This window comes from Loxodonta africana, chromosome 3, assembly GCF_030014295.1.
Source record: "Loxodonta africana isolate mLoxAfr1 chromosome 3, mLoxAfr1.hap2, whole genome shotgun sequence".
Lineage (NCBI taxonomy): Eukaryota > Metazoa > Chordata > Mammalia > Proboscidea > Elephantidae > Loxodonta > Loxodonta africana.
In genome coordinates this window covers 165,495,026-165,521,412 of record NC_087344.1, presented here as the reverse complement: position 1 = coordinate 165,521,412, position 26,387 = coordinate 165,495,026, and the positions used below count along the sequence as shown (strand labels likewise).

Below are 26,387 nucleotides of genomic sequence, written 5' to 3'. Positions count from 1 at the left end.
AATAAGTGCAGAAAACTAATAAAATCTCACATGATTTTTTTTTATTAACTTTTATTGAGCTTCAAGTGAACGTTTACAAATCAAGTCAGACTGTCACATATAAGTTTATATACACCTTGCTCCATACTCCCACTTGCTCTCCCCCTAATGAGTCAGCCCTTCCAGTCTCTCCTTTCGTGACAATTTTGCCAGCTTCCAACTCTATCCTCCCATCACCCCTCCAGAAAGGAGATGCCAACACAGTCTCAAGTGTCCACCTGATATAATTAGATCACTCTTCATCAGCATCTCTCTCCTACCCACTGTCCAGTCCCTTTCATGTCTGATGAGTTGTCTTCGGGAATGGTTCCTGTCCTGGGCCAACAGAAGGTTTGGGGACCATGACCGCCGGGATTCCTCTAGTCTCAGTCAGACCATTAAGTATGGTCTTTTTATGAGAATTTGGGGCCTGCATCCCACTGATCTCCTGCTCCCTCAGGGGTTCTCCGTTGTGCTCCCTGTCAGGGCAGTCATCGATTGTGGCCGGGCACCAACTAGTTCTTCTGGTCTCAGGATGATGTAGGTCTCTGGTTCATGTGGCCCTTTCTGTCTCTTGGGCTCTTAGTTACCGTGTGACCTTGGTGTTCTTCATTCTCCTTTGCTCCAGGTGGGTTGAGACCAATTGATGCATCTTAGATGGCTGCTTGTTAGCATTTAAGACCCCAGACGTCACACTTCAAAGTGGGATGCAGAATCACATGATTTTTTTTTAAGTCTCAGGAAACCAGGAACAGAAGAGAAAATTTAGTTCTTAATTTCATTTACTTTGTCTTTCACTTATAGAATTTCTACTTGGTTCTTTCTTATAGATTCCAATTATGTGATAAAATTCTGTATCTTAGTCATCTAGTGCTGCTATAACAGAAATACCACAAGTGGATGGCTTTAACCAAGAGAAATTAATTTATTCACAGTAAAGTAGGCTAAAAGTCCAAAATCAGGGTGTCAGATCCAGGGGAAGGCTTTCTCTCTGTCAGCTCTGGAGGAAGGTCCTTGTACTCAGTCTTCCCATGGTTGAGGAGTTTCTCGGGAGCAGGGACCCCCGGTCCAAAGGACACGCTCTGCTCTTGGTGTTGCTTTCTTTGATATGAGGTCCCAAGCTCTCTGCTTGCTCTTAAGAGATAAAAGGTGGTACAGGCCACACCCCAGAAAAATTCCCTTTACATTGGATCAGGGATGTAACTTGGGTAAGGATGGTGTTACAATCCCATCCTAACCCTTTCAACATAAAATTGCAATCACAAAATGGAGGACAACCACAGAATACTAGGAATCATGGCCTAACCACGTTGATATACACATCTTTGAGGGGACATAATTCAATCCATGAAATCTTTTCCTTTATTTTCTCAGCCTTTTCCTCTATTATATTCAACATAGTTACTGTAAAGTTCTTGTCTGGAATGACCAATATCTGGATAACCTCTTGGTCTATTTCAATTATCTATTTTTTCCTTTGATTTTAGGTCATTTGACTCTCTCTTGGCACGCCTGGAAATTTTTGTTTGAACGCCAAACGCTATGTATTAAAGAATTGAGAAGCCTCTGTGTGACATTCTTTCCTTTACATTTTTCCCTACTGAACATTCAGAATGGGGCTGATCATACTAATTCAATCATTGGCTCGAGGAGTTGTGTCACTTGGTAAGCCTCTGACCACTTCTGTTTCTCCTCCATTTCTGTGACATGACTCTCAGGGGCCAGGTGTGTTCCCTGGGCTCCCACCTCCTGATACATTCTGAACAAAAATCCTTTTTTTTTTTTTTTTTCTCAAGCATTACCAGAGATTCTACTCTGATTTTTAAAGGCTTTTTTTTTTTTTCTTTTTTTTAATTTATAGCTTCCTCTCCTGTGCAACTTCAGGACTTAGCAAATGTCTTAAGGAGAAAACTAGCTAAGTATCAAACCGAATTCTCTGTCTCTTCTTATTTGGACTCTGTCCCTCAAGTATTTACTTTTTGTTTTTCACCCTCCATGACACTGGCAAAAGCTCTTCTGTTCCTCTGCCTCTTGGTAGTAGCCCTTTGCCTGAACTCTTTACTTGGATCTTCAGCTGCTAGCCCTACATCCAAGATTGGCAAATGTCCAAAGGGGAAAGCAGTTGTGAAATATCTGGTCAATTCTCCACAGTCCCCCTTTTTCTTAGATTTTGGACCCTGAAGTCATGACTGCCTCTTTAGCTCTTTGATGCTTTCTTACACACACACACACACACATATATATACTTATTTTTTTTTTAATCCATGTATTCTAGCTGTTTTTTTTAATAATTTTTATTGTGCTTTAAGTGAAAGTTTACAAATCAAGTCAGTCTCCCACACAGAAACTTATATACACCTTGCTAAAAAAAAAAACATACTGCCAATTGCTCTCCCCCTAATGAGACAGGGTGCTCGCTCCCTCCACTCTCTCTTTTAGTGTCCATTTCACCAGCTTCTAACCCTCTCTACCCTCTCATCTCCCCTCCAGACAAGAGATGCCAAAACATTATCAAGTGTCCACCTGATCCAAGAAGCTCACTCCTCACCACCATCCCTCTCAAACCCATTGTCCAGTCCAATCCATGTCTGAAGAGTTGGCTTTGGGAATGGTTCCTGTCCTGGGCCAACAGAGGGTCTGGGGGCTATGAACACTGGGGTCCTTCCAGTCTCAGTCAGACCATTAAGTCTGCTCTTTTTATGAGAATTTGGGGTCTGCATCCCACTGCTCTCCTGCTCCCTCAGGGGTTCTCTGTTGTGTTCCCTGTCAGGGCAGTCATTGGTTGTAGCCAGGCACCATCTAGCTCTTCTGGTCTCAGGATGACGTAGTCTCTGGTTTATGTGGCGCTTTCTGTCTCTTGGGCTTGTAATTACCTTGTGTCCTTGGTGTTCCTCATTCGCCCTTGATCCAGATAGGTTGAGACCAATTGATGCATCTTAGATGGCCGCTTGCTAGTGTTTAAGACCCCAGACGCCTCTCTCCAAGGTGTGATGCAGAATGATTTCTTAATAGATTTTATTACACCAATTGACTTAGATGTCCCCTGTAACCATGGTCCCCAAACCCCTGCCCCTGCTACGCTGGCCTTCGAAGCATTCAGTTTATTCAGGAAACTTCTTTGCTTTTGGTTTAGTCCAGTTGTGCTGACCTCCCCTGTATTGTGTGTTGTTTTTCTCTTCACCTAAAGTAGTTCTTATCTACTATCTAATCAGTGAATACTCCTCTCCCATCCTTCCTCCCTCCCCCCTCTTGTAGCCACAAAAGAATGTTTTCTTCTCAGTTTAAACTATTTCTCAAGTTCTTATAATAGTGATCTTGTACAATATTTGTCCTTTTGCAACTAATTTCACTCAGCCTAATGCCTTCCAGGTTCCTCCATGTTATGAAATATTTCACAGATTCCTCACTGTTCTTTATCGATGTGTAGTGTTCCATTGTGTGAATATACCATAATTCATTTATCTATTCATCCATTGATGGACACATTGGTTGGTTCCATCTTTTTGCTATTGTAAACAGTGCTGCAATAAACATGGGCATGCATATATCTGTTCGTGTAAAGGCTCTTATTTCTCTAGGATATATTCCAAGGAGTGGGATTGCTGGATTATATGGTAGTTCTATTTCTAGCTTTTTAAGGAAGCACCAAATCGATTTCCAAAGTGATTGTACCATTTTACATTCCCACCAGCAGTGTGTAAGTGTTCCAATCTCTCCATAGCCTCTCCAACATTTATTATTTTGTGTTTTTTGGATTAATGCCAGCCTTGTTGGAGTGAGATGAAATCTCATTGTAGTTTTGATCTGCATTTCTCTAATGGCTAATGATCATGCACATTTCCTCATGTATCTGTTAGCTACCTGAATGTCTTCTTTAATGAAGTGCCTATTCATATCTTTTGCCCATTTTTTAATTGTGTTATTTGTCTTTTTGTGGTTGAGTTTTGCAGTATCACGTAGATTTTTAGAGATCAGACACTGATCAGAAATGTCATAGCTAAAAACTTTTTCCCAGTCTGTAGGTGGTCTTTTTACTCTTTTGGTGAAGTCTTTGGATGAGCATAGGTGTTTGATTTTTAGGAGCTCCCAGTTATCTAGTTTTTCTTCTGCATTCTTAATAATGTTTTGTATACTGTTTATGCCATGTATTAGGGCTCCTAAGGTTGTCCCTATTTTTTCTTCCATTATCTTTATCATTTCAGATTTTATATTTAGGTCTGCGATCCATTTTGAGCTCATTTTTGTGCCTGGAGTGAGGTATGGGTCTTGTTTCATTTTTTTGCAGATGGATATCCAGTTATGCCAGCACCATTTGCTAAAAAGACTGTCTTTTCCCCCATTTAACTGTTTTGGGGCCTTTGTCAAATATCAACTGCTCATATGTGAATGGATTTATGTCTGGATTCTCAGTTCTGTTCCATTGGTCCATGTATCTGTTGTTGTACCAGTACCAGGCTGTTTTGACTACTGTGGCGGTATAATAGGTTCTGAAATCAGGTAAAGTAATGTCTCCCACTTTGTTCTTCTTTTTCAGTAATGCCTTATTTATCCGGGGCCTCTTTCCCTTCCGTATGAAATTGGTAATTTGTTTCTCCATCTCATTAAAAAACATCGTTGGAATTTGGACCGGAATTGCATTACATGTATAGATCGCTTTTAGTAGAATAGACATTTTTATAATGTTAAGTCTTCCTATTCATGAGCAAGGTATGTTTTTCCACTTATGTGGGTCTCTTTTGGTTTCTTGCAGAAGTGTACTGTATTTTTCTTTGTATAAGTCTTTTACATCTCTGGTAAGATTTATTCCTAAGTATTTCATCTTCTTGGGGGCTAGTGTAAATGGCATTGATTTGGTGATTTCCTCTTCAATGTTCTTTTTGTTGGCGTAGAGGAATCCAACTGATTTTTGTATGTTTATCTTGTATCCTGATTCGCTGCTGAACTCTTCTGTTAGTTTCAGTAGTTTTCTGGAGGATTCCTCAGGGTTTTCTGTGTAAAAGATGATGTCATCTGCAAATAGAGATACTTTTACTTCTTCCTTGCCAATCTGAATGCCCTTTATTTCTTTATGTAGCCTAATTGCTCTGGCTAGGACCTCCAACACAATGTTGAATAAGAGTGGTGATAAAGGGCATCCTTGTCTGGTTCCCCATTTCAAGGAGAATGCTTTCAGGCTCTCTCCATTTAGGGTGAAGTTGGCTGTTGGCTTTGTATAAATGCCCTTTGTCATGTTGAGGAATTTTCCTTCTATTCCTATTTTGCTGAGAGTTTTTATCATGAACGGGTGTTGAACTTTGTCAAATGCCTTTTCTGCATCAATTGATCAAATCATGTTTCTTGTCTTTTGTTGCATTACGTTAATTGTTTTTCTAATGTTGAACCATCCTTGCATACTGGGTCATGATGAATTGTTTTTTTGATATGTTATTGAATTCCACTGGCTAGAATTTTGTTGAAGATTCTTGCATCTACATTCCTGAGGGATATAGGTGTATAATTTTCTTTTCTTGTAGTGTCTTTACCTGGTATTGGCATCAGGGGTATGCTGGCTTCATAGAATGAGTTTGGTAGTATTCCATCCTTTTCTATACTCTGAAATACCTTCAGTAGTACTGGTGTTAACTCTTCTCTGCAAGTTCGGTAGAACTCTGCAGTGAAGCCGTCCGGGCCAGGGCTTTTTTTATTGTTGTTGGGAGTTTTTTGATTAACTTTTCAATCTCTTCTTTTGTTATGGGTCTGTTTAGTTGTTCTACCACTATATGTGTTAGTTTAGGTAGGCAGCGTGTTTCTAGGAATTCATCATTTGTTCCAGGTTTTCAAATTTGTTTGAGTACAATTTTTCATGGTAATCTGCTATGATTCTTTTAATTTCAGTTGGGTGTGTTGTAATATCACCCATCTCATTTCTTATTTGTGTTATTTGCTTCCTCTCCTGTTTTTCTTTTGTCAGTTTGGCCAATGGTTTATCAATTTTGTTGATTTTTTCAAAAAACCAGCTTTTGGTTTTATTAATTCTTTCAATTGTTTTTCTGTTTTCTATTTCATTTAGTTCTGCTCTAATTTTTATTATTTGTTCTCTTCTGGTGCCTAAATGTTTCTTTTGTTGCTCTCTTTCTATTTGTTCAAGTTGTAGGGATAATTCTTTGATTTTGGCCCTTTCTTCTTTTCGGATGTGTGCATTTATGGTTACAAATTGACCTCTGACTGCTTTCGCTGTGCCCCAAAGGTTCTGATAGGAAGTGTTTTCATTCTCACTGGATTCTATGAATTTCTTTATTCCATCCTTAATGTCTTCTATAATCCAGTCTTTTTTGAGCAGGGTATTGTTCAGTTTCCAAGTATTTGATTTCTTTTCTCTGCTTTTGCTGTTATTGATTTCTACTTTTATGGCCTTATGGTCAGAGAAGATGCTTTGTAATATTTCAATGTTTTAGATTCTGCTAAGGCTTGCATTATGACCTATATGTGGTCTATTCTAGAGAATGTTCCCTGTGCACTGGAAAAGAAAGTATACTTGCTTCCTGTTTCATGAAGTATTCTGTATATGTCTATGAGGTCAAGTTGGTTGATTGTGGCATTTAGATCTTCCATGTCTTTATTGAGCTTCTTTCTGGATGTCCTGTCCTTCACCAAAAGTGGTGTGTTGAAGTCTCCTACTATTATTGTGGAGCTGTTTATCTCACTTTTCAATGCTGATAGAGTTTGTTTTATGTATCTTGCAGCCTTGTCATTGGGTATGTAAATATTTAATATGGTTATATCGTCTTGGTGTATTGTCCCTTTAATCATTATATAGTGTCCTTCTTTATCCTTTCTGATGGATTTAACTTTAAAGTCTTTTTTGTCAGAAATTAATATTGCCACTTCTGCTCTTTTTTTATTTTTGTTTGCTGATATATTTTTTCCACCCTCTGAGTTTTAGTTTGTTTGTGTCTCTAAGTGTAAGACATGTCTCTTGTAGCCAGCATATAGACAGATCTTGTTTTTTAATCCATTTTGCCACTCTCCCTCTCTTTATTGGTGCATTTAGTCCATTTTCATTCAGGGTAATTATGGACAGCATGAATTTAGTGCTATCATTTTGATGTCTTTTTTTGTGTGTTGTTGACAGTTTCTTTTTCCCACTTAATTTTATGTGCTGAGTAGATTATCTTTATATATTGTCCTTTACTTATATTTGTTGTTGTTGATTTTATTTCTGCTGAGTTTATTTTTTTCTTGTATTTTATTTTGATGAGTAGGGTAGTTTGTCTCCTTTGTGGTTACCTTATTATTTACCCCTATTTTTCTAAATTTAAAAGTAACTTTTTTTTCTTTGTATCACCGTATCTTCCTCTCCATATGGAAGGTGTATGATTACATTTCTTAGTCCCTCTTTATTATTTTAATGTTGTCTTCTTTTATATACTAACATTGCTGCTACCCTGTTTTGAGCTTTTTTTATATATATATATAATCTTGATTTATTTTTTTAGAGTTCCCTGTCTGGGTTGACTTCTGGTTGCTCTGCCCAGTGTTCTAGTCTTGGGTTGATATCTGATATGATTGATTTTCTAACCAAAGAACTCCCTTTAGTATTTCCTGTAATTTTGGTTTGCTTTTTGCAAATTCCCTAAGCTTTTATTTATCTGGAAATGTCTTAATTTTACCTTCATATTTAAAAGACAGTGTTGCTGGATATATGATTCCTGGCAGGCAATTTTTTTCCTTCAAATTTTCGTTTATCCCTCGCTGCTCTTATAATTCTCTCTTTATCTTTCATTTTGGCAAGTTTGATTATAATATGTCTTGGTGACTTTCTTTTAACATCTACCTTATGTGGAGTTTGATGAACATCTTGGATAGATATCTTCTCATCTTTCACGATATCAGGGAAGTTTTCTGCCAACAAATCTTCAACAATTTTCTCTGTATTTTCTACTATCCCTCCCTGTTCTGGCACTCCAATTGCTCGTAGGTTATTTCTCTTGATACCGTCCCACATGATTCTTAAGGTTTCTTCATTTTTTTTTAATTCTTTTATCTGATTTTTCTTCAAATATATTAGTGCCAAGTGATCTATCTTCGAGTTCAGAAATTCTCTCTTCTACTTGCTCAATTCTGCTCCTCTGACTTTCTATTGAGTTGTCTGATTCTGTAATTGTATTGTTAATCTTCTGAATTTCTGATTGCTGTCTGTCTATGGATTTTTCCAGCTTACTAAACTTTTCACTATGCTCCTGAATAATCTTTCTAATTTCCTCAATTGCTTTATCTGTGTGTTCCTTGCCTGGCTCCGTGCAGTGCCTCATTTCCTTCCTGATGTCTTGAAGTGTTGAGTACATTAAACCTTTGTATTCTCGCTCTGGTAATTCCAGGAATGCATTTTCATCTAGACGATCCCTGGATTCTTTGTTTTGAAAGCTTGTTAAGGTGATCATGGTCTGTTTCTTTATGTGACTTGATATTGACTGTTGTCTCCGAGCCATCTATAAGTTATTGTATTAGTTTATGCTTGCTTACTGTGTTGTAGCTCCTTGCTCTGTTTTGTTTGGTATGCCTCTATGGGTTGCTTGAGTGAGCTAGCTTGATTATTTTCACCTTTGGAGCTCTGACATCCTGTCCCCAGATGCCTAGAGTTGTTATCAAGTATATCAGTCTAGGATTCCATTCACTTTTCTTGTATGAATTCAGCTCAGGTTTCCAGGTAGCTGGTCATCAAGTGTGTGGTATAGGCTCTGTCCTACAGTCTTAGAGGGGGAGGGTGATTGGTGTATATACCGGTATCTGATTGCAGCAGGGGGTCATGCTCTGAGCAAGGCAGGAGGCTGAGAACTGACCCCCGAGTGTTTTTGAGGAAAGTGCACCCCTGTTCCCTAAAGCATGCAGGTGGTTGTGTTCTGCAGGTGGGCCGTGGGCACCCAAAGTTTTTGGTTGTAAGGACTGGAAGGTACCAGTTATCTTTGGACCCCTGTCGTGGGTGCCTGCATGACCTGAATGGAGCTACCAGTCCTTAGGTCCCTGATTTGGGTAGGTGAGGACCTTGTTTAATAGGCAAAGCAATGTGAAACATCAAACACCCACCTCTCCACCGCAGAGCTGAAATGGTTGGAGTTTGCCAACAAGGGCCTATTCTCCCAAAATAGGCCCACACAGGTCCATGCAGAAGGGAAAGGTGCTCAAAGCCCTCAGACTGTTTTTGTCTGGACAGGAGCCACTTCTGTCCTTAGCTCCCCTGGTTAGTGAAGGTAGGAAATTATCTTTTCCCCCAATTGCAAATTTTTTCCTTCTCCAAGGCCGGGAGGATGGCTCTAGGTGCTCAACAGGGCCTATCACAGGCCCAGGGAATTCAGCCGCTGAAGCTGGCTTGGGTGTGGGGGGGGGCACAGTAAAATATATGCAAGTAGTTAGCTTTTGCTAAGAGTGCCGTTCTTCTCAGGTTCCGGAGGTGTTTGTAGGCTGTGTGGCTGGCTGCTTCTCTCTGAGGAAACTGTGACCGAACACTAGTATCAGCCCACCACCACCGCCACTCCAGGAATGGTGCCCGAGGGCTCCCCATGATTCAGGTCCTGTAACTCCTCTCCGCTTCTGAACGGTCTCTTCCTCCACCTGCCCCTCAGTTCGTTTTCTAAGCTTACCTTTGAAGCTCAGGGCTCCCAGCTTGTCACAAATATACTCGTTTCACTTGTTTATTCAGGTCTTTGTTGTAAAGAGGGCTCACCGGAAGTGTCTGTCTATTCTGCCATCTTGGCTCCGCCTCCTATCCTAGCTATTTTTTTTTAGGAGCACTGTTATGCTGCAAGCTTCTCCATTATTGTTTGGAAGCAGAAATTTAAAAAAAGAAGGACTCTTTAAAATATGATTAAAAATAACTCTAAAACTATTATAGCAAATATCAAACCAAATAGTGACCCATTTGAAAACGGTGCAATCAGGAGTAAGATCTCTATTTCTTCCCAAAGCGGTAGTAAATCAAAAAGTGGCAGTACAGCAAGAAAAAGAAATAAGGGATAAAGAATGGAGTGGATGAAACAAAAGTTTTATTCTTCATAGATGCCGTGACTATAAAGGTATAAAATACAACAGCATTTACAGATAAGCTCTTAGAATTAATAAGACAGCTTGGCAATGATATTGGACATAAAATCAATATACTAAAATCAATTTTATTTCTAAATACCAGCAACAGACAATGGTAGAAAAAAAGAGATCACATGTATAATTGCATCCAAAAAATTGAACACTTAAGATTAAAGCTGACAAAAGATATGCAAGACCTTTACACAAAAATTATCAAATTTTTTTGAAATGCTAAATAATAGAAATACACTGTGTACCCGTGGAGAACTCTATCATAGTCACTAATTGGAAGACACAATATTTTATATGTGTGTATTCTTCCCAAATTGGTTTATAGATTCAAAGCAATTCCAATAAAAATCTCAACAAAAAATTTTGGTGGAACTTGACAATCTGGTTCTATAGTTTATATGTAAAAACAAAAGGCTGAGAACAACTGAGGTAACTTTTGAAGAAAAAGGACAAAGTTGGAGAAACTACTCTATAAATGTTGATACATACTGCAAAACAATAGTTACAGTAATTATAATAGTTTTTTAGTGCATCGACAGGCAAACAGACCAGTGAAACAGATTAGAGAGTTCAGAAGGATACCTATTCTTATATGACACTTGATGTATACCCAAACCCAGCTGCTGTTGAGTCAATTCCAACTTAGGCAACCCCATGCATGTCAGAGCAGAACTCTACTCCACAGGATTTTCAATGGCTGAGTTTTCAGAAGTAGATTGCCAGGCCTTTTTTCTGAAATGCCTCTAGGTGGCCTTGAACCATCAATGTTTCAGTTAGCAGCCATATATGTTAACCATTTATACCACCCAGGAACACAGTTGAGCTTTTAGGCCAATGGTGAAAGAAGGGTGTTTTTAACCAGTGGTCCTGTAACCGAATGAGGTTCTTGCCCTGTCTTATTAGCTGATTGAAATAAGACAGATGCCACATCACCAGTTGCAAGGGAAACAGAACGTGGAAATTTATTGTCTATGTGGACAAGGAGCAACATGGGATCTAGCAACTATAAGGCCACCCGTGCTTCCTGTCTGAGGGGGCTGGGGAACTTTTTATTTCCAGTGGTGTCTGGGGGTTGGGTTTGGTGCCCAAAACTCTCCTCCCTTAGCCCTCCTGTGTCCACATTTGGAGGTCCAGATGTTGAATCATGTCGGTGATGTTCAGGTCCAAGGACAGATTTGAGGACAGAGCTCTTCAGGTCCTGCACATACTGGAAAATCTGGTTCACCCTTGCGTGGGATTTTGCACCAAATTCAAACTGCAGTTAGGGCCGCAGTATGGTCAGGCCAAACCACAGTTAGAAGCCATGGCTTGGCGGGCTGTGAAGGGAGGAACCACAGTGGGGGGGGAGGGTCTCAACGGACTCTTCAATCCCCTCTTGAACAGGTTCCTTTTAATTTTAAAAGGGGTTCAGAGCTGAAGGTATCATCTCCTGTAGCTTCTTCCTGCTGGCTAGGTGCACTGGCATAGAACTGGGCTCTAGCTGGAACCTGCTTGAGGGAGATGGGGTAATATCCCCATCACAGCATCATCTGTAGGTGGAACTTCTGAAGCCTGAAAGACACAAACTTTACTAAAAGGTTAAACAAATGAGGTTCAAATACAAGCAGCAGGATGACCATGGCCAAGGATCTTAGAAGGGGAAGACACCATGTTAAGTTCAAGATTGCTGCCTTTACTATATCTCAGATATCCTGTGAAGTTGGGCCTTGGTTGAACTTGTGTAACCATTTACTAGGGAGGGACTAGAACCCTCCCCAAGAGACCAGGAACCCTATTATCGTATCTGCCCCAGTTAGGATTAAACCAGGTGCCCTCTTTAGTCTATAACCTGAGGCTCAGCTGGAGGCCCAGTACATTCGGACACTGGTGTCTGAGAGGAACAAAAATCTTAGGGAACATTGACCAGTGGTTGTGACAGGGCCAATGTAAGGAGTTGTCCATCCACAGCCAGGACAATGACAAGCCTGGCTGAGGTCACCCAGGCATAAGCTGGACCCACTCACTCAGACACATCTGCCGGGGGCACACAAGGATTCAGTGATGACACAGCCACTGAGCGTGGCACCAGCTCGCTGGAGCCAAGTGTCACTCCATAAGTTCAGGGCCAGGGACTACAAAGCCCAGGTCGGCACGCAGGGCTTTGGTATTTTATTTATTTATTTATTTATTTATTTATTTATTTTTGAGGCATTGTAAATGTGTTTCGAAGATAATTGAGTGTGCCCAGTGGCGTAGGCCCCATGTGGTTGGGCAAGCAACAGTTGAGGAGCAAATAAAAAGTTCTTGGGAAATTCTTGGATATCTTCAATATCTTCTCTCAGTGGGTGTCCCTGTGCAACAGACTTGGTTGGTCAGATTGGTCTGGAGATAATTTGTCTCATTCTAATTGTCTTGGGTTTTAGCAGTGGAGTCAGTGAAACCCTGGATGGTCTGTTGGACAAAGTTTCTATTCCAGGCACCAAACCCAACCCCCTTCACTTTGAATCTGGGCTACCCATAGCTTAGGTCAGCCAAGCAATTTCAGGTTATAAACTGACTTTGAGTTGGTTCCTGACCAGTGCTGCCCCCAAGTGTCTGGCAAAAGTAAACATAAAGCTGTTCTGACAGAAGGAACTTCCATCTGAGATTTGAGGAAATTCTCAAAGACAATTTTTGAAGGTTAATGACCAGCTATCAGCCAAAGATAAAAAGGCAAACAATCAATAATGCAACATCAGTTAGAGTCAACAAAAACAACAGGTAGCAGAAATGGACCCACACAGATAAGATATTGGAATTACCAAATGAAGATTTTAAAATAAATATGCTTGCTATGTTTAAAGAAATCACAACCTTTAAAACACTTACAGGAAAATATCAAAGTGTCTTAGTCATCTGGTGCTACTATAACAGAAATATCTCAAGTGGATGGTTTTAACAACAGAAATTTCTTTTCTCACGGTCTAATAGGTTAAAGTCCAAATTCAAGGTTTCAGCTCCAGGGGTCTGCTTTCTCTCTCTGTTGGCTCTGGAGGAAGATGCTTTTCCTCAATCTTCCCCTGGTTGAGGAGCTTCTCAGGTGCAGGGACCCCAGGTCTAAAAGACACACTCTGCTCCCAGTGCTGCTTTCTTGATGGTATGAGGTCCCCAACTCTCTACTTGCTTCCCTTTCTTTTTTATCTCTTGAGATATAAAAGGTGGTGCAGGCCACACCTCAGGGAAAATCCCTTTGCACTGGATCAGGGATGTGACCTGGGTAAGGGTGGTGTTACAATCCCACCCTAGTCCTTTTAACATAAAACTATAATCACAAAATGGAAGACAACCAACAATGCTGGAAATCATGGCCCAGCCCAATTGATACACATGTTTTTGGGGGGACGTATTTCAATCCATGACACAAAGTAACAGAATGTATGAAAAATGACTAGTATATTTCCAGAAATTAAAAACACAACAAATAAAATTTCAGTGGATGCATTTTGCAGCATAACGGAAAATTAGTGAATTAGAAAATAGAGCAGAATATATTGTTTGTAAAGCAGATTAGAGAGACATAAAGACGGAAATACTAAAAAAATTAAGGATTCAGCAACAATGAAAATTATAGCTATTTTCGCTCATGAAGATAGATACAAAAATCCTAAACAAAATATTAGCAGACTTAGTGGTGGAATAATGAATAAAACATCATGATAAAGTTAAATTTATCTCAGGAATTTATTAGGAAATCAATGTAGTTCACCATATTAACCAAATAAAGGAGAAAAATCTATGGTCATCTCAATAGATGCAGAAAAAGCATTTGATAAAATTTAACTTCCACTGATTATTAAAACAAACAATTCTTTTTTTTTATTAAATGTTGGAATTTGGTAATTTTTAAAAAACATTGTTCATAATTTAAGAAACATTTTGCATATGATTCAGCCTTCGGGAGCATGAGTGTGTTTTAATTAATTTTTGTGCTTTAAGTGAAAGTTTACAAATCAAGTCAGTCTCTCATACAAAAATTTATATATACCTTGCTGTACACTCTTAATTGCTCTCCCCCTAATAAGACAGCACACTCCTTCCCTCCACTCTCTCTCCTCGTGTCCATTTGGGCAGCTTCTGGCCCTCTCTGCCCTCTCATCTTCCCTCCAGACAGGAGATGCCAACATAGTCTTATGTGTCTACTTGATCCAAGAAGCTAGTTCTTCACCAGTATCATTTTCCGTCCCATATTCCAGTCCAATCCCTGTCTGAAGAGTTGTCTTGGGGAGTAGTTCCTGTCTTGGGCTAACAGGAGATCTGGGGACCATGGCCTCTGGGGTCCTTCTAGTCCTGGTCTGACTATTAAGTCTGGTCTTCTTATGAGAATTTGGGGTCAGCATCCCACTGCTCCCCTGCTCCCTCAGGGGTTCTCTGTTGTGTTTCCTGTCAGGGCACTCATTGCTTGTACCAGGCACCATCTAGTTCTTCTGGTCTCAGGCCGATGTAGTCTCTGGTTTATGTGGCCCTTTCTGTCTCTTAGGCTCATAGTTACCTTGTGTCTCTGGTGTTCTTCATTCTTCCTTGCTCCAGGTGGGTTGAGACCAGTTGATACGTCTTAGATGGCCACTTGCTAGCGTTTAAGACCCCAGATGCCACTGTCCAAAGGGGGATGCAGAATGTTTTCTTAATAGATTTTATTATGCCAATTGACCCAGATGTTCCCTGAAACCATGGTCCCCAGACCCCTGCCCCTGGTACACTGGCCTTCGAAGCATTCAGTTTATTCAGGAAACTTCTTAGCTTTTGGTTTAGCCTAGTTGTGCTGACCTCTCCTGTATTGTGTGTTTTCTTTCCCTTCACCTATAATAAAACTTATTTACTGTCTAATCAGTGAAAACCCCTCTACCTCCCTCCCTCCCCGCTTTCGTAGCCATCAAAGAATATTTTCTTCTCTGTTTAAACTATTTCTCTAATTCTTACAATAGTGGTCTTATACAATATTTGTCCTTTTGCAACTGACTAATTTCACTCAGCGTAATGTCTTCCAAATTTCTCCATGTTATGAAATGTTTCATGGATTCATCATTGTTCTTTATCAATGCATAGTACTCCATTGTGTGAATATATCATAATTTATTTATCCATTCATCTATTGATGGGCACCTTAGTTGCTTCCAAATTTTTGCTATTATAAACAGTGCTGCAATGAACATGGGTGTACGTATATTTGTTTGTGTAAAGGCTCTTATTTCTCTAGGATATATTCCAAGGAGTGGGATTGCTGGATTGTATGGTAGTTCTATTTCTAGCTTTTAAAGGAAGTGCCAAATCAATTTCCAAAGTGGTTGTACCACTTTACATTCCTGCCAGCAGTGTATAAGTGTTCCAGTCTCTCCACAACCTCTCCAACATTTATTATTTTGTGTTTTTTGGATTAATGCCAGCCTTTAAAACAAACAATTCTTGATGACCTAATGATAGGAGGGAATTTCCTTAACCTATAAAACGCTATTTATTAAAAAATACAGCAAACATCATTCTTAATGGGTAATGAAAATTTTCCCTTTGATATTCAGAACAAAATACTTAGCATTGCATTAGAGCATCTAGGACTAGAAAATAAGTTAAGAAAAAGAAATGAGATATAAGGATGAGAAAGGAAGAAATAAAATCATCACTACTTACAGATGGTATGAAAATGGCATGGTATGTATATAGACAATCCAAAGTATTTACCAACAAACTAGTAGAATTAATAAGTTTACCATGGTTGCTGGATACATAGTCCATATCTGGAAATTAATTATATTTTGATATACCAACAACAGTCAGGTAAAAAATGAAACTGAAATCAGGTATTATATTTTTTTAAATCAAGAATGTCAAGGAATAAATATAACTGATGCATAATAATTATATGGAGAAAATCATAAAGCTTTATTGAGAGTAATTAAGGTAGACCTAAGTAATTGGATACCCTGTTTCATGAATTGAAAATGTTGATAAAAATTGACTTATAGTTCTAACATTGTCACAGTCAAAATCACAATACTGTGTGAGTGAGTATGTGTAAGTCAGAAGCTGCCAATGATTCTAAAGTTCATGTACATTCAAAGGACTGGAAATAGCTAACCATCTCTTGGAGAAATATGTTAGGAGATTTAATCTATTAAATATAAAGGCTTAGTATAAGGTTGTGGTAATCAAGACAGCATAAAACTGGCATAAAAATAAAACTGGCATAGGGATAGATAATTAGACCAATGGAATAGAATATAGATAATACAAACATACATGCATATAAGGAAACTTGATGTATGGTAAAGGTGGCACTGCAGAGCACTGACACAATGATGGACTTCATATTGGGGCATTTGAATATCTATAAGAAATAAATGCTGCCATTAAAATTCAATTCTACCTGAAATAAATACATAACTATGAAATGAAAAACTATTAGATTTTTAGACCGTTTCTTCATGATAGGTAAGAACTTTTAAAAAACATGACTAAGGAAGCATAAAAGGAAAAGACTGATAAAATTGACTATATTTACTTAACAAAAAAAAAGTCCTAAAATACTGAAAGGACAAACCAGAGAACGGGAGAAAATGCCTACTTTACATATAATCAACATATATACATACAGAATGTATAAAAAATTCCTATAAATGAATTTTTTAAAATTCAGACAATGTGATAGAAAATGGGAAAAAAATGGCACTTCACAAGCAAGGAAATTCAAATAGCCAGTAAATATATGATAAATTACTCAACCTCATTAAGAATCCAAAGATATCTTGAAATCAGCAGTGGAAATGGGGTACCATTTATACATCATATTTGCAATAAAACGAACTGAAACATTCTTGTGCTGGATGGGATGTAGAACACTGGGAATCTTATACGCTGTTGATAATATATGTTGTCATTGTTGTTAGGTGCTGTTGAGTCTGTTGGGGCTCATAGTGACACTATGTACAATAGAACAGAACAATACCCAGTTCTGCGCCATCCTCACAATCATTGTCATGCTTGAGCCTGTGGTTGTAGCCACTGTGTCAGTTTCTCTCATTGAGGATTTTCCTCTTTTTTGGTGACCCTTGCTTTATCAAGCATGATGTCCTTCTCCAGGGACCGACCCATCCTGATAACGTGTCCCAAGTGTGTGAGATGTAGTCTCACCACCCTTGCTTCTAAGGAGCATTCTCTCTGTATTACTTCCAAGATGGATCTGTTCATTCTTTTGGCAGGCCACGGTATATTCAATATTCTTTGCCAGCACTATAATTCAAAGGCATCAATTCTTCTTCAGTCTTCCTTATTCATTGTCCAGCTTTTGCATGCATATGAGGAGACTGAAAACACCATGGCTTGTGTCAGGGCCACCTTAGTCTTCAAGGTGACATCTTTGCTTTTTAACATTTTAAAAAGGTCTTTTGCAGCAGATTTGCCCAATGCAATGTGTCATTTGATTTCTTGATAGCTGCTTCCATGAGTGTTAATTGTGGATCCAAGTAAAACGAAGTCCTTGACAATTAGAATCTTTTCTCTGTTTACCATCATTTGCTTATTGGTCCAGTTGTGAGGATTTTTGTTTTCTTCATGTTGAGGTATAATCCATACTGAAGGCTGTAGTCTTTGATTTTCATCAGTAAGTGTTTCAAGTCCTCTTCACTTTCAGCAAGCAAAGCTGTGTCATCTGCATAACACAGGCTGTTAATGCGTCTTCCTCCAATCCTGATGCCCCGTTTTTCTTCATATAGTCCAGCTTCTCAAATTACTTGTATGCTCAACATACAGATCAAATACGTATGGTGAAATGATACAACCCTGACTCACAGCTTTCCTGACTTTAAACCATGCAGTATCCCCTTCTTCTGTTTGAATGACTGCCTCTTGATCTGTGTACAGGATCCTCATGTGCACAGTGTTCTGGAATTCCCATTCTTCCCAATGTTATCCATAATTTATTATGATCCACACAGTCAAATGCCTTTGCATAGTCAATAAAACACAGGTAAACATCTTTCTGGTATTCTTTACTTTCAGCCACTATCCATCTGACATTCTTCCACATCCTCTTCTGAATCTGGCTTGAATTTCTGGCAGTTCCCTGTCAACGTACTGTTGTAACCGCTTTTGAATGATCTTCAGCAAAATTTTACTTGTGTGTGGTATCGATGATATTGTTCAATAATTTCCGTATTTGGTTGCATCACCTTTCTTCAGAATAGGCCTAAATATGGAACTCTTCCAGTTGGTTAGCGAGGTAGTTGTCTTCCAAATTTCTTGGCATAGATGAGTGAGCACTTCCAGCCCTGCATCCGTTTGTTGATACACCTCACTTGGTATTCTGTCAATTCCTGGAGCCTTGTTTTTTGCCAGTGTCTTCAGTGCAGCTTGAATCTCTTCCTTCAGTACCATCAGTTCCTGATCAATGCAACCTCCTGAAATGGCTGAACATCGATCAATTCTTTTTTTTTTTTTTTTTGTGGTGAAAAAATTTATATTTAGAATTAGCCAGCTGGACTCAGTTTATATGATCCAAATTTTGTTGGCAACATCCAAAGCATCATAGTCAGGAGCCAGTCGAACATATGCCTTCTTCTCTCCATCGGGTCTAATCAAGGTGTGGACCTTGGCCACATCAATGTCATAGAGCTTCTTCACAGCCTGTTTGATCTGGTGCTTGTTGATCTTGATGTCCACAATGAACACAAGTGTGTTGTTATCTTCTATCTTCTTCATGGCTGACTCAGTGGTCAGAGGGAACTTGATGATGGCATAGTGGTCAAGCTTGTTTCTCCTGGGGGTGCTCTTCCGAGGATATTTGGGCTGCCTTCACAGCCTCAGTGTCTTGGGCCGTCAGAAGGTGGGTGAAGTGAGGATCTTCTTTTTTGTGTGGCTATGGATGCTTTTCAGCACTGCCTTCTTCGCCTTCAACGCCTTTGCTTTGGCTTCAGTTTTGGGAGGCGCAGGGGCTTCCTTCTTAGCTTTTGGCGCCATCTTCGTAAAAAGGCGACCAATTCTTTTTGGTATAGTGATTCTGTGTATTCCTCCCATCTTCTTTTGATGCTTCTGCATTGTTTAATATTTTCCCTGTAGAACCCTTCAATATTGCAATTCAAGGCTTAAAGTTTTTTGTCAGTTCTTTCAGCTTGAAAAATGCCAAGCATGTTCTTCACTTTTGATTTTCTAACCCTAGGTCTTTGCACATGTCATTATAATATTTTCTCTTCTTGAGCCACCCTTCAAAATCTTCTGTTCATCTCTTTTACTTCATCATTTCTTCCATTTGCTTTATCTGCTTGACATTTGAGAGCAAATTTCAGAGTCTCCTCTGACATCCATCTTGGTCTTTTCTTTCTTTTCTGTCTTTTTAAGGACCTCTTGCTTTCCTCATATATGATGTCTCTGATGTCATTCCACAACTCCTCTGGTCTTTGGTCATTAGTGTTGAACATGTCAAATCTATTCTTGAGATAGTCTCTAAACTCAGGTGGGACATGCTCAAGGTTGTAAAACAAACTGACAGACATGTGGGAATTGATGATATATATAAGTTAATACAACTCCTTTGTACAATGGCGTGACATTATATATGAATCAGTAATTCCATTCTTGGATAAGTACCCTACAGAAATGCATACTTACATGCACAATGACAAAGGGCAAATTTTTTTTCACAGAAGCATTGTTTGTAATGAACAAACAGTGGGGAAAGCCCTGATGTTTACCATCAGTAGAATGGAAAAATTACTGAATGTTCATTTATGCAATAAAGTACTGTACAGAAATGAAAATAAATGAACTATATTAACTAATCTTCAAAACATTATGTTGAGTAAAAAAATACACATTAATAAGTAATACGGTATGCTTCCATTAAGCATTTTTTAAAAGTTAAATGCTATATTTCACACTACAAATATTTTTAATTTCAACATTCAATATATAAAAATGTCAAATATCTAGGAATAAATCTACCAAAAGTTGTGGAGGGCATTTTTAGAGAATATTTTCAATCTCAATTGAAAGGCATTACACAAGATCTAAATACATGTAGAAATATATTGTGATAAGAGATTGGGCCTATCAGCATCCAACATTGTATACTTGTCAATTATCTCCAAGTTAACCTATTGATTTCATTCAACCCCAATACACACCCAGCAGAATGCATTATGGAATTGAAAAAGCTACTTCTAAAATCTCTATAGAAGTGCAAAACATTGACTTCTAAGATGATGACATGAGCAGGTCTAAGATCCCAAAGCTCCCACGTGAGCATGAAGGAAAGCAACTGGAAATCTGTAATCTCAACTCCATAAGAACTTCCAAAAGTAGGCAGAGGTTTGGAGAAACTAACCACAAACAGAAACAAGAAAATGGCAACTCTTAAACAGTAGTGAAGTTTCTTTTTCTATTGTCCCCATTCATCCTCCTTATCCTTCTCCTGGTGCAGACCACAACTCATACTCTCAAAGAGGGAGCTTTCAATCTCTGGTTCTGGAGTGAGTAGGGCAGAATTTGTTGGCGGACTGTTCAGTGTGTCTGTTCTGATCTGAGAACTGCCTGAAGAACTGAAGTCTCAGTCCTCCATCCTAAATCAGAACTCACACAGGGCAGAAGAGGGAGAGGTGGGAAAAGACTGAAGGCTGTGACCACCTGATAGTTTCTAGTAGAAATCATCACTTTTGAAAGAACCATGTGTCCAGGGGATTGAGAAAGTGAACACATTGTAATATTCTAATGTCCTGACTTTAATGCAAAAATCACAAAGCATACAAATAAACCTGGAATGATGGCCTGTTCAAAAGAACAAGATGAAAGGAGAGAAGTTGTCTCTATGGAGGCATAGATGATGGATACATTAGAAGACTTTCAAACAACAGTGCTAAACATGCTCAAAGAGCTAAAGGAAAACACTGAGAATGAACTAAAGGAATCAGGAAAATGATACAAGAATAAAACAAGAATATTGCTTTACCTATTAAAAAAGGTCCTCACCTGCCCACATCAGGGACCTAAGGACCAGTAGCTTCACTCAGGTCACCCAGACACCCAGGACAGGAGCTCAAGGGTAACTGGTACCTCACAGTCTTTACAACCAAAAACTTTGGGTGCCCATGGTCCATCTGCAGAACCCACCCACATGCACGCACTAGAGGACAGGGACGCGCTTTCCTCAGAAACACTCAGGGGTCAGTTCTCAGCCTTCTGCCTTGCTCAGAGCATGACCCCTTGCTACAATCAGATGCCAGTACATACAACAATCACCCATTCCCCTCTAAGACTGCAGTACAGAGCCTGTACCACACACTTGATGATCAGCTACCTGGAAACCTGAGCTGAATTCATACAAGAAAACTGAATGGACTCCCAGACTGATATACCTGATAACAGCTCTAGCCATCTGGGGTCAGGATATCAAAGTCCAAAGACAAAAATAATCAAGCTAGCTCACTCAAGCAACCCATTTGGGTATGTCAAAACAAAAAAAAGCAAGAAGCTGTAACACAGTAAGCAAGCATAAACTAATACAATAACTTATAGATGGCTCGGAGACAACAGTCAATATCAAGTCACATAAAGAAACAGACCACGATCACCTTAACAAGCTCTCAAAACAAAGAATCCAGGGATCGTCTAGATGAAAGTGCATTCCTGGAATTACCAGAGCAAGAATACAAAAGTTTAATATACAGAACCCTGCAAGACATCAGGAAGGAAATGAGGCAATGCACAGAACAAGCCAAGGAACACATAAAGCAATTGAAGAAATTAGATTGTTCAGGAGCATAACAAAAAGTTTAGTAAGCTGGAAAAATCCATAGACAGACAGCAATCAGAAATTCAGAAGATTAACAATACAATTACAGAATTAGACAACTCAATAGAAAGTCAGAGGAGCAGAAATGAGCAAGTGGAAGGCAGAATATGGTGAGATTGAAGACAAAGCACTTGGCACTAATTTTTTCTGAGGAAAAATCAGATAAAAGAATTTAAAAAAATGAAGAAAACTTAAGAATCATGTGGGACTCTATCAAGAGAAATAACCTACGAGTGATTGGAGTACCCGAACAGGAAGGGATAATAGAAAACACAGAGAGAATTGTTGAAGATTTGTTGGCAGAAAACTTTCCTGATATCGTGAAAGATGAGATGATATCTATCCAAGATTCTCATCGAACTCCACATAAAAAAAAAAAATTTTTTTTTTTGTAGATGTTAAAAGAAAGTCACCAAGACATGTTATAATCAAACTTGTAAAAACCAAAGATAAAGAGAGAATTTTAAGAGCAGCTAGGGTTAAGTAAGCAGTGGGTGGTGGGTTAGGGATAAATGAAAAGTCACCTACAAAGGAGAGTCAATAAGAATAAGCTTGGACTACTCGGCAGAAACCATGCAGTCAAAAATGCAATGGGATGACATATTTAAAAAATTGAAGGGAAAAAATTGCCAGCCAAAAATCATAAATCCAGCAAAACTGTCTCTTAAAAATGAAGGTGAAATTTGTACATTTCCAGAAGCTTAGGGAATTTGTAAAAACCAAGCCAAAACTACAAGAAATACTAAAGGAAGTTCTTTCATTAGAAAATCAATACTATCAGGTATCAACCCAAGGTTAGAACACTGGGCAGAGCAATCAGAAGTCAACCCAGAAAGGGAAATAAAAAAAAAAAAACAGAGCAAGATTATTTAAGAAAAAAAGCTCAAAACAGGGTAACAGCGATGTTATTATAAAAAAGAAAACAACATTAAAACAGTAAAGAGGGATTAAGAAATGTAATCAATGATCCTCCACATGGAGAGGAAGATATGGCAATACAAAGGAATAAAAGTTAGGATTAAATTTAGAAAAATCGGAACAAATAATAAGGTAACCATAAAGGAGACAAACTATCCTACTCATCAAAATAAAATACAAGAAAAAAAATAGAGACTCACCAGAAACAAAATCAACAACAACAAATATGAGGAAAGGACAATATATAAAGATAATCTACTCAGCACTTAAAATTAAGTGGGAAAAGAAACTGTCAACAACACACAAAAAAAGACATCAAAATGATAGCACTAAATTCATACCTATCCATAATTACCCTGAATGAAAATGGACTAAATGCACCAATAAACAGAGAGTGGTAGAATGGATTAAAAAACAAGATCCATCTATATGCTGCCTACAAGAGACACACCTTAGACTTAGAAACACAAACAAACTAAAACTCAGAGGATGGAAAAAAATACATCAAGCAAACAACAATCAAAAAAGAGCAGGAGTGGCAATATTAATTTCTGACAAAATAGACTTTAAAGTTAAATCCATCAGAAAGGATAAGGAGGGACACTATATAATGATTAAAGGGACAATACACCAAGAAGATATAACCATATTAAATATTTATTCATCCAATGACAGGGCTGCAAGATACATAAAACAAACTCTAACAGCACTGAAAAGTGAGATAAACAGCTCCACAATAATAGTAGGAGACTTCAACACACCACTTTTGGTGAAGGACAGGACATCCAGAAAGAAGCTCAATAAAGACACGGAAGATCTAAATGCCACAATCAACCAACTTGACCTCATAGACATATAAAGAATACTCCACCCAACAGCAACCAAGTATACTTTCTTTTCTAGTGCACATGGAACATTCTCTAGAATAGAATACATATTAGGTCATAAAGCAAGACTTAGCAGAATCCAAAATATTGAAATATTACAAATCATCTTTTCTAACCATAAGGCCATAAAAGTGGAAATCAATAACAGCAAAAGCAGGGAAAACAAATCAAATACTTGGAAACTGAACAATACCCTGCTCAAAACAGACTGGGTTAAAGAAGACATTAAGGATAGAATAAAGAAATTCGTAGAATCCATTGAGAATGAAAACACTTCCTATCAGAACCTTTGGGGCACAGCAAAAGCAGTGCTCAGAGGCCAATTTCTATCAATAAATGCACACATACAAAAAGAAGAAAGGGCCAAAATTAAAGAATTATCCCTACAACTTGAACAAATAGAAAGAAAGCAACAAAAGAAACCTTCAGGCACCAAAAGAAAACAAATAATAATAATAAGAGCAGAACTAAATGAAATAGAAAACAGAAAAACAATTGAAAGAATTAACAAGATGAAAAGCTGGTTCTTTGAAAAACTCAACAAAATTTCTAAACCATTGGCCAAACTGACAAAAGAAAAACAGGAGAGGAAGCAAATAACCTGAATAAGAAATGAGACGGGCAATATTACCACAGACACAACTGAAATTAAAATAATCATATCAGATTACTATGAAAAATGTACTCAAACAAATTTGAAAACCTAGAAGAAATGGATGAATTCCTAGAAACACACTAGCTGCCTAAACTAACATAAACAGAGGTAGAACAACTAAATAGACCCATAACAAAAGAAGACATTGAAAAGGTAATCAAAAAACTCCCAACAAAAAAAAGCCCTGGTCCGGACGGTTTCACTGCAGAGTTCTACCAAACTTTCAGAGAAGAGTTAACGCCATTACTACTAAAGGCATTTCAGAGCATAGAAAAGGATGCAATACTCCCAAACTCATTCTATGAAGCCAGCATATCCCTGATACCAAAACCAGGTAACGACACCACAAAAAAAGAAAATTACAGACCTATATCCATCATGAACTTAGATGCAAAAATCCTCAAAAATTCTAGCCAATAGAATTCAACAACATATCAAAAAAATATTTCACCATGAGCAAGTGGGATTCATACCAGGTATGCAGGGATGGTTCAACATTAGTAAAACAATTAATGTAATCCATCACAAAAATAAAACAAAAGGCAAGAATCACATGATTTTATCAATTGATGCAGAAAAGGCATTTGGCAAAGTTCAACACTCATTCATGATAAAAACTTTCAGCAAAATAGGAATAGAAGGAAAATTCCTCAACATAATAAAGGTCATTTAGGCAAAGCCAATAGCCAACATCATCCTAAATGGAGAGAGCCTGAAAGCATTCCCCTTGAGATCCCAGAGAAAGATGCCCTTTATCACCACTCTTATTCAACATTGTGTTGGAGGTCCTAGCCAGTGCAATTAAATAAATTCGGCTAGATAAAGAAATAAAGGGCATTCAGATTGGCAAGGAAGAAGTAAAATTATCTCTATTTGCAGACAACATGATCTTATACACAGAAAACTCTAATGAATCCTCAAAAAAAACTTCTGAAACTAATAGAAGAGTTCAGCAGAGTATTGGGATACAAGGTAAACACAGAGAAATTAGTTGGATTCCTCTACACCAACAAAAAGAACATTGAAGAGGAAATCACCAAATCAATGCCATTTACAGTAGGCCCCAGGAAGAAAAAATACTTAGGAATAAATTTTACCAGAGATGTAAAAGACTTATACAAAGAAAAATACAGTACACTTCTGCAAGAAACCAAAAGAGACCTATATAAGTGGAAAAACATACCTTGCTCATGGATAGGAAGACTTAACATTATAAAAATGTCTATTCTACCAAAAACGATCTATACATTTAATGCAATTCCGATCCAAATTACAATGACATTCTTTATTGAGATGGAGAAACAAATCACCAACCTCATATGGAAGGGAAAGAGGCCCTGGATAAGGAAAGCGTAGCTAAAAAAGAACAAAGTGGGAGGCCTCACTCTACCTGATTTTAGAACCTATTATACCATCATAGTAGTCAAAACAGCCCGGTACTGGTACAACAACAGATACATGGACCAATGGAACAGAACTGAGAATCCAGACATAAATCCATCCACATATGAGCAGTTGATATTTGACAAAGCCCGCAAAACAGTTAAATGGGGGAAAAGACAGTCTTTTTAATAAATAGTGCTGGCATAACTGGATATCCACCTGCAAAAAAATGAAACAAGACCCATACCTCACTCCAGGCACAAAAATGAGCTCAAAATGGGTCAAAAACCTAAATATAAAATCTAAAACAATAAAGATCATGGAAGAAAAAATAGGGACAACCTTAGGAGCCCTAATACATGGCATAAACTGTATACAAAACATTATTAAGAATGCAGAAGAAATACTAGATAACTGGGAGCTCCTAAAAGTCAAACGCTTATGCTCATCCAAAGGCTTCACCAAAAGAGTAAAAACATACCTACAGACTGGGAAAAAGGTTTTAGCTATGACATTTCCGATCAGTGTCTGATCTCTAAAGTCTACATGATACGGCAAAAACTCAACTGCAAAAAGACAAATAACCCAATTAAAAAATGGGCAAAAGATATGAACAGACACTTCACTGAAGAAGACATTCAGGTAGCTAACAGATACATGAGGA

At 38.3% G+C, this 26,387-nt stretch overlaps 1 pseudogene; it reads right to left on the bottom strand.

Annotated features, from left to right (window-relative positions):
- Positions 1 to 18,518: 18,518 nt before the first annotated feature.
- LOC135230778 (large ribosomal subunit protein uL23-like) lies at positions 18,519 to 19,070 on the bottom strand (annotated as a pseudogene).
- Between the last annotated feature and the right edge of the window lie 7,317 nt (positions 19,071 to 26,387).